The sequence below is a fragment of the Acanthopagrus latus genome, chromosome 10, assembly GCF_904848185.1.
Source record: "Acanthopagrus latus isolate v.2019 chromosome 10, fAcaLat1.1, whole genome shotgun sequence".
Classification (NCBI taxonomy): Eukaryota; Metazoa; Chordata; class Actinopteri; order Spariformes; family Sparidae; genus Acanthopagrus; species Acanthopagrus latus.
In genome coordinates this window covers 11,865,905-11,874,043 of record NC_051048.1, presented here as the reverse complement: position 1 = coordinate 11,874,043, position 8,139 = coordinate 11,865,905, and the positions used below count along the sequence as shown (strand labels likewise).

Here is an 8,139-nt window from a genome sequence, read left to right as displayed (position 1 = left end):
TTCTTCCGTCCAGCTCAGAATTAAATACTTCAGGTGACACAAAGTGGAGACAGCTCGCTGACTAAGTAACTAAAAACATGCTGTGTGGTTTAGTTTGTATTTTTGTGTTTAGTCCACAAATACTCAGCTAACATTTTCACTATCTTCACATTCACATTCACATGTTCAATAGATTAGAAATGCAGGGCTCAGGGGTCACTAATACATCACCTGCAACCATTATTTTAGTCGCAAATGATGAACTTTTCAATGTAATGAGCCATTTTCACAGTGCAGAACACACCGCCCCATCCGTTGAACGTCTGAAGCGTTTGGGAAGATTCATCATATGTGTGATTCATGACAAAATTCAAACAGGATCACTAAGTATGTGAATGTGTCTGACAGCAGGCAGCCTCTTGAAACTGGAGTCAGTGAACATCAGGTCTCATCATGTTGTACTGCAGCTGTCAGGTCAAAGTGCAGATTGATGTGAAAAGGATCCACTGCATTATGACTCAACATAACTGGAACATTAATAACAGAAGCAGTTCACCAGCATGAACACATTGAACACTGTTTAAAACTCATGATTCACTTTACAATCATTTGTGTAAAATCACAGTTCTATTTTGTGGGTCAATCATGTGTAATAATGCACTTTGTGAATATGTGTAATCCAGGAGTTGACTGCATTTTTTATGAAGTTAATCATTTCTCAGTATTTGTTGTATTTGATCTCTAATAAAGTCCAGCAGGTCAGCAGGCAGCATCGCCTCTTTGTGTCCTTCAGACCTCAAACACACCGATTCTGTACAGAGATGGTTCATGTGAGGAGTGTCCAGGGTCAAACACACTTCTTTTGACAGCCAACAGGAGTGTTTGATCGTAATAATATCTTAAAATAATGACCTGCCCAAACCTGCTGGAGGAGAAGACAAAATCATAAAGATGCACCCAGTTCACTTCAAAATATCTTCCAGACAAACCGCCAAATAATGAAATATGATGAACTCTGAAGTCAAGAAAAATTACAATGTAAACTTTGAGTTGATCTAATCAAACTTTGTTTATACCTATTAACACTCTGAACTGAATATTGGATTTCCTCATAAACAGACCACAGACAGTTCAGCTGTAGGAGTCCGAAAAAAACAAAAACTAGGCTGAATACAATGTGATTATCTGAAGTGAATTAACTTTGTGGATCATATGTAACTAATAAACATCACAGCAGACTGCTGTATTGTACTTCTGTCACAAGATTGTGCTGGTAGTTGACTTGTCTGCCAGCTGCTAATAGCATCTAGCTGCCACATGGAAACACTGCAGAACTGGTGCTGCTCCTGCAGACAGATGGAAGCTGTGAATCTGGGACATGGTGACATGTTGTCAGTGTTGTAACACTGATACATTAGAAATACATAGAAACATCCATATAAAGTCATGAGAAAACAACTGATAATAAATACACACAATCTTGAATGCAAACTTATCAAGACAGACTACTTAGTGTTTATTATTAAAATCTTCTCATATGCAGGACTTCCACAAAGGGCAATGATGTTTTTTACTTACATGATTTCTACTAACCTCTTCTGTGATTACATTGCTTAAAAGTGTCCTCAGTTGGCTGAACAACACTTTACCTTCTTGTTTAACCTTAGCTTTCCAACAGCAGACTTCCCATTAAAATATTACAAGACAACTGTTTCTTCTTCTTTTCATCCTAAACTGTCACTATTGAGCTTCTGTTTCCACATAGGACTTCCCTGTTTATCCTGAGCAGACACTTCAGTGTGTTGTGGTCGAAGTTTCTGTTGCACATTTGTCAAATGACATTTTAAGTTGTCCCCTTCCCAGCTTCCTCGCTTCCATACTGGAATGGACGTTCACAACCACAGCTGACACTTCACCCGACTCCCTTTTTATCCACTGTGAGATGAAAACTGGTCACAAAATCTCAGTCCTGTTATGTCCACATGAAGGTGTTGAGGTCCCGGTGTCTTGGGATCAACAGTTTGTAGGACGAGTCCAGTGGGACAAAGACGTCTACAGAGACGGACGACTCAGACTTCATGTGTCCAGACTCAGGACTGAGGACTCAGGCTGGTACCTGTGTGATGTGAGGACAAACTATGGTGTGGACTTTAGTGAATGTCGGCTCAACGTCTCTGGTAAGTTGAAAAGAGTAAGAGTAAAAAGAGTCAGTTTGTGGCCTCATTGCTGTCGAAGCCTGTGTGAAGTGTTTGTGTTGTCAGTCTTTTACTGATATATCACATTTTCACCATAAACGTGCAATTTTACAAATTACAGCGAACAGCAACTAATATAAGCAGCTTCTCTTTCCATCAGGGGAAAAGTTGAGTGTTTCCTATCATGCACTGTGTTCTGTGGAGAGCAGAGAATAATTTGCAGCTGACTTTATGGTTTCATTGTGATGTTTCAAACACATCTGGATATAGAGGAGAATAAATGTTAAATATTTGTTAAATAACTTAAATGCATGTGGTCTGAGTTGCTAGAGGTCAACCATGACACAATCAGATGTTGAAAAAATAAAATAGGAAGCTGGTGATTGCATAACCAGCAAGGCCATCCTTTTTCTTTTGAAAAACAAGTATTATACAATTTCCCTTCCAAGAAGCTTTAACCTAAGAATTGCAAATCTATGAGTAACGAAGAAGTCAGCTGGTGCAGAGCTCCTGAAGGTAAGTACCTTAACATGTAACCAGCTGGTCCGTCCAATGTATTTACGACAATATACGTGTGACATTACTTCTAGTTGAAGTAGTCAGTTGTTTGTCTAGATTAGACTTGTGAAACTTACCAGGCAGAGCGTTGCCTCGACCTTATTATATCTACCTCGATTAATTCGTGTGACGTCATCATAGCAGCAGATACATTCAAATACAAGTACAATCAAAACACAAGGGCCAAAAGAAACAATGACCAACAATTAAGTATTATATACGTATTATATACCATATGCAAAAAAGCAATAAAGTACTGTATACAATAAAATGCTTAAGCACTTATAAAATAAGTTAAAATACTGAGGTAAATCAAATAAAATGCTGAAGTAAGTGGAACATAATGTGTAACAGTCAGTTGTGAGCTCCTGATGTTCTGTGTGACAGTGACGTGAATGATGTATCAGTGTCATATGTTTACAACATAATATAAGTTTTATACATCTTGGATCACTGAAGAAGTGAAATATAAATGGGAAATGTATGTGGTCACCATCGCAGACATACTGTATGTAGCACACTGTGCTGTAGTTTCTGTTCTTCACCACTAGATGGCGCCATTGTTGCTTTTGGAGTTGTCCACGTATTTACTTTGTTGAGCCACAGAGCTGCTGATGTTTTTTTTACACCGTCAAAGCTCTTGGACTGAACTCTTCATCTCCACAGTTTGATCACATGCGCCATCTTGTGTATCAAGACTGAGTCCAGTAAAGAAGTCCTTGTGTGTAATGAACAGGATAATAAAGACAAAGGAGTATTGTAAAGACTAAAGACAGACTGTAGATGTTGGTTGTGGTACATGTGAGGACTGAACTGTGATCACATGACTCTTCACCTCTGTCTCCTCTCACAGGGAGAAGATGATCTGCAGGATCCTGCTGCTCATCAGCCTCAACTGTGTCTGTGGTTAGTTTACAGCTTCACTTTATTACACTGTGATTCAATCAATCAGTTAAAGTCGCCCACATGTGAGCAAACAGTTGATGTTGATGAGTCTCTGCAGCTCTGAGACGTCACTAAACTGTCCACAGAAACATGTAGATGGAGTTTAAAGGCTGCCATGTTAAAGCTGTCAGTGTGTCTGCTCCTCACTTTCCCTCTCTGTCTCCTCAACAGGAACATTTGTAGTGAATGTGACACAGACCTCCTATCAGGCAGAGGAGAACCACAACATCACACTGGAATGGACGTTCACAACCACAGCTGACACTTCCTCTGACTCCCTTTTTATCTTTTGTGAGATGAAAATTGATCACAAAGTCTCAGTCCTGTTTGAACTACGTGGAGGTGTTGTGGTCCCAGAGTCTCGAGATCAACAGTTTGTAGGACGAGTTCATTGGGACAAAGACGTCCTCAGAGATGGACGACTCAGGCTTCATATGTCCAGACTCAGGACTGAGGACTCAGGCTGGTACCTGTGTGATGTGAGGACAAACTGTGGTGTGGACTTTGGTGAATGTTGCCTCAATGTCTCTGGTAAGTTGGTTGAGTAGAAGTCAGTAGAACTTTATTAACAGGTTAAATTCAGCAGCTTTTTTTTTTTAATCAATAAGTACCTGAAGAAAAGTATTAGGATGACCACAATCGTTCACTTCATTCTCACAATTTCTGAGAAATGTGTCACAACTTCAGCTGTTCTGTTGTTTGGTCTCTTTACAGCAGCGAGGAATTGGCCCAAACCTGAGAGACCCAACACAGACACACCTGAGAGACCCAACACAGACACACCTGAGAGACACAACACAGCAGGTGGTGGAAGGATCGGCCTCTACTGTGTACTGGGACTGACAGCAGCAGTGGTAGTTGTGTTGGTTGTTCGTTACATTTTATTTATTCACTATCTGTCTGATGAACAACATTTCTCCTCAGGCTCCGATGGAGGATCTGAGGAAATAGTTTGATCAACAAAACTTAATGAAACAATTGTATACGATGGACAGATCTGAAGAGAGCAGCAGACTTTGATACAATCAGGGAACCAGGGAGGAGAGGGGAGAGTTCCAGGATGGATCCGTGCTAATCAAACTCTGTTTTAAGGTCCTGGCTAATGTCCCGTCGCAGGGAAGGGAAATAAACAAATGGGGCTCAGGCTGGTTAAACAACTTTAAATCGGGGACTGTTGGGTGCCCACAGACATCCTGGATGAGGCTGTAAATCACTGTATGGAGAGTTTTCACTCTGTGCCTTCTGAACGTTACAGTACACTGCCTCTCCTAATGTTCTGTTTATAATGTGTACATACTGTAAATAAATCTCTATTTATATGAGAGATGTTGCTTTGACTCCTCTCTAAGTCTGTTAATATCCCAGGACTTGGCAGACACATGAAATCTGCCAAGTCACGTAGACAACTTTGAGTCCACAGACGCCGACACCGACTCGCTCGTCATCTCTGGAAACACTTTTCAAACTCAGCTGTTCACTGATTGGGTTGAGAAACAAACTGCTGCTCCGTGCAACACAGGACGTATCACACGGCAGACTTCTCTCAGCTAAATCTTTGATACTGTACCTCAGGCGAAGCACAGATCATGGCATCATCACAGATAAGCACGGGAAAGAAAATGAATACGCTGCCAGACGAGAAATGAAAGAGCAGAAAAAAGGGCCATATTTATCCTAAAATTAACACAATCCTTTTCAATCCAATTCCTGCGTGATGTCACCTGTGTAAACCTGTTAGCACGTGTACGCGACAAACACAACAACAGATAACAGCAGAGACCAGCTGCCTCGCTCATCATCCCAGTGTACGCTCATTTCCACAACGTTTCAGCAAATTTTATAGACCCTGTTGGTGAAAAATCCCAAAGTCGATCTCAGGTTGAAAACTGCTGGACAGTCGCACAACTGCACTTCATATCCACCGTATTAGTTTCATCTCAGTCTCAGACTTCCGCTTTCAAAATAATCCAACTATCCAGTCAGAGCGGTCTGGTTTCTGCTGCGGTCGTTCCTCTCAAACTGCACTGCTGTCCTGGTATTTATGTGGATGTAACTTGACTTGTATATCTGACCCAAACGCTGCTCAACCATCAGAATGTGACAGAGAGCTTAGGGTGTCGACCTGGCCTCCAAATTGTTGCGCACCCAATTCGACTGAGCATCCATCGAACGTGCTGGAACAAGTCTGATCCATGAGGGTCCCACCTCGCATCCCAGAGGACTCAAAGGACCCAGACACCTCTGGATACCCTCAGAGGTTCCGTGTCCATGACCCGACAGGTCAGAGCCAAGTTCACTCCACAGTGTCGCCTCCAGGGATCCGACATGTTCCGTCACATCGTAACAGATGTTCAGATGGATTGGCATTCTTATTTATTTTTTATTTCTTGTATGTAAAAACCACAGGAGCCGATGAAACAGGTGTCATATTTATCATTGATCAGAGCGTAAGAGATGTGTTTGACAGGTACTTTATATTTCATACTTGTTCTGTTAGCACCAGACAAGCTGCGAGCAGGGACAGCAAAAACATAAATAAATACAATAAAAATATAAAAATAAAGTGGATTTGAGACCGAACAATTCTTTGCTCAGCCATTTTTTATTTGGTTACTGAAACATCTAAAAGAGCTTTGCTGGTTCTCCACTGTGTGCTGTTAGACAAGGAATCAGTTGTGTGTGTGTGCATGTGTGTGTGTTTGAGATCAAAGCAACAGAATCAGACCAATAGAATAAAACCAATAGCATCCAGCCAATAGAATCAAAGCCAAACAGAACCTCCGTTCCATCAAAGCAACATTCCATTCTGATTTAACAGTAGGTCAACAGGACAACATCTCTTCAGTCCAGCTCTTAGTCTACCACTGACACAGCTGTGAAAACGTGAGAGCACTAACACAACGAGGAGCGCAAAGAGAAAGACGTCTGATACGGACGATTCTTTTCAGAGACAACAGCATTTTTCTGAGTCAGATTATATCAGGCGAATAAAATGGACTCTAAGGAGCACCACAGAGAAATGTCTTGGCAAGGTCTTCATCAAGAGGACGAAGACACAAAGTCGAGGCAGAAAAGGCCGATACATGTGTATGAAATCCCTCCCAACGGGGTAAAAGAAATAATCACAGAGATAGAGAAGCGGTTAAAAAGCAGCGGTGATGAAACTGTTAGCAATCCAAAGATAGCTACTCAGCTGAGAGCTAACACCGGGCAGAAGTTTCAAACTGACCTCGAGGTGGAAAATGAGCTTCTTAGAGCTGAGCTCCAGGTGGAGAAGCAGAAGTTTCAAACTGATCTCGAGGTGGAGAAGGACAAGCACGAGCTGGAACTCTCCAGCAGGAGCTTGACGAGGAAGCCAAGGCTCACAAAAACTCAAAAACCACAGGAGCCGATGAAACAGGTGTCATATTTATTATTGATCAGAGCGTAAGAGATGTGTTTGACAGGTACTTTATATTTCATACTGTACTCATACTGTACATACTTCGTTCTGTTAGCACCAGACAAGCTGCGAGCAGGGACAGCAAAAACATAAATAAATACAATAAAAATATAAAAATAAAGTGGATTTGAGACCGAACAATTCTTTGCTCAGCCATTTTTTATTTGGTTACTGAAACATCTATAAGAGCTTTGTTGGTTCTCCACTGTGTGCTGTTAGACAAGGAATCAGTTGTGTGTGTGTGTGTGTGTGTGTGCATGTGTGTGTGTTTGAGATCAAAGCAACAGAATAGACCAATAGAATAGAACCAATAGCATCCAGCCAATAAAATCAAATGTCAGCAGGTGACGCCAGTGGTTTCCAACCTGTAACAACATGTGGATCAGCTGCTGCTGCAGAGAAGATCAGATACATCATCAGCTGTGAGCTCCAGTTTGATTTACTCACAGTCTGTGCAGGAAGGAGGATAACTGAAACATAAAGAGTGTGTTGGTCTTGTTTTCTTTACCTTGATGATAGCTGACAACATTTTGTTTTTTATTAAATAGTCTTGTAAAACATGACCTATGGGTTGTAGGCCTGCCGTCGATTTTCCAACACATTACTTTGTGTTTCCAGTTTGACACAAAGTCTCTCTGAGTCTTCTTGAGAAAACATAAACTGAAGGCAGTTACAAACTGCTTTACAAGACACATTAATAACTGGTAACATCACAGTGGTGATTCTGAACGTAACTGAGCCCGATGACCTGTCTCCATTTTCAGTCCTGTCATTCAAACTGAAAGCACGTCATGCATGAGAAACAGTTCATACAAGAAGTTAAACTGAAGAGTTATTTACACAAACACCCTCTACTTTTACTAGAAAAACCTAAATGAGGAGCCAGCTGGCTGAAAGGAAATCACCAGGACAAGATCAATTTAGTTTTGCAATCATTTATGTAAATTCAGTTATATTTTGTAGGTATAAAACCACAGAGCTCTGAATTTTCACATTTGAACCTTTTGTTCATGTATTTTT

The 8,139-nt window shown here is 41.0% G+C and overlaps 1 long non-coding RNA gene across 1 annotated transcript; it reads left to right on the top strand.

Annotated features, from left to right (window-relative positions):
* Nucleotides 1–3,980: 3,980 nt before the first annotated feature.
* LOC119027631 lies at nucleotides 3,981–7,245 on the top strand. The gene is made up of 2 exons (XR_005077442.1): nucleotides 3,981–4,208; nucleotides 4,392–7,245. It is a non-coding gene; the product is annotated as an uncharacterized LOC119027631 (long non-coding RNA).
* The last annotated feature ends 894 nt before the right edge of the window (nucleotides 7,246–8,139 follow it).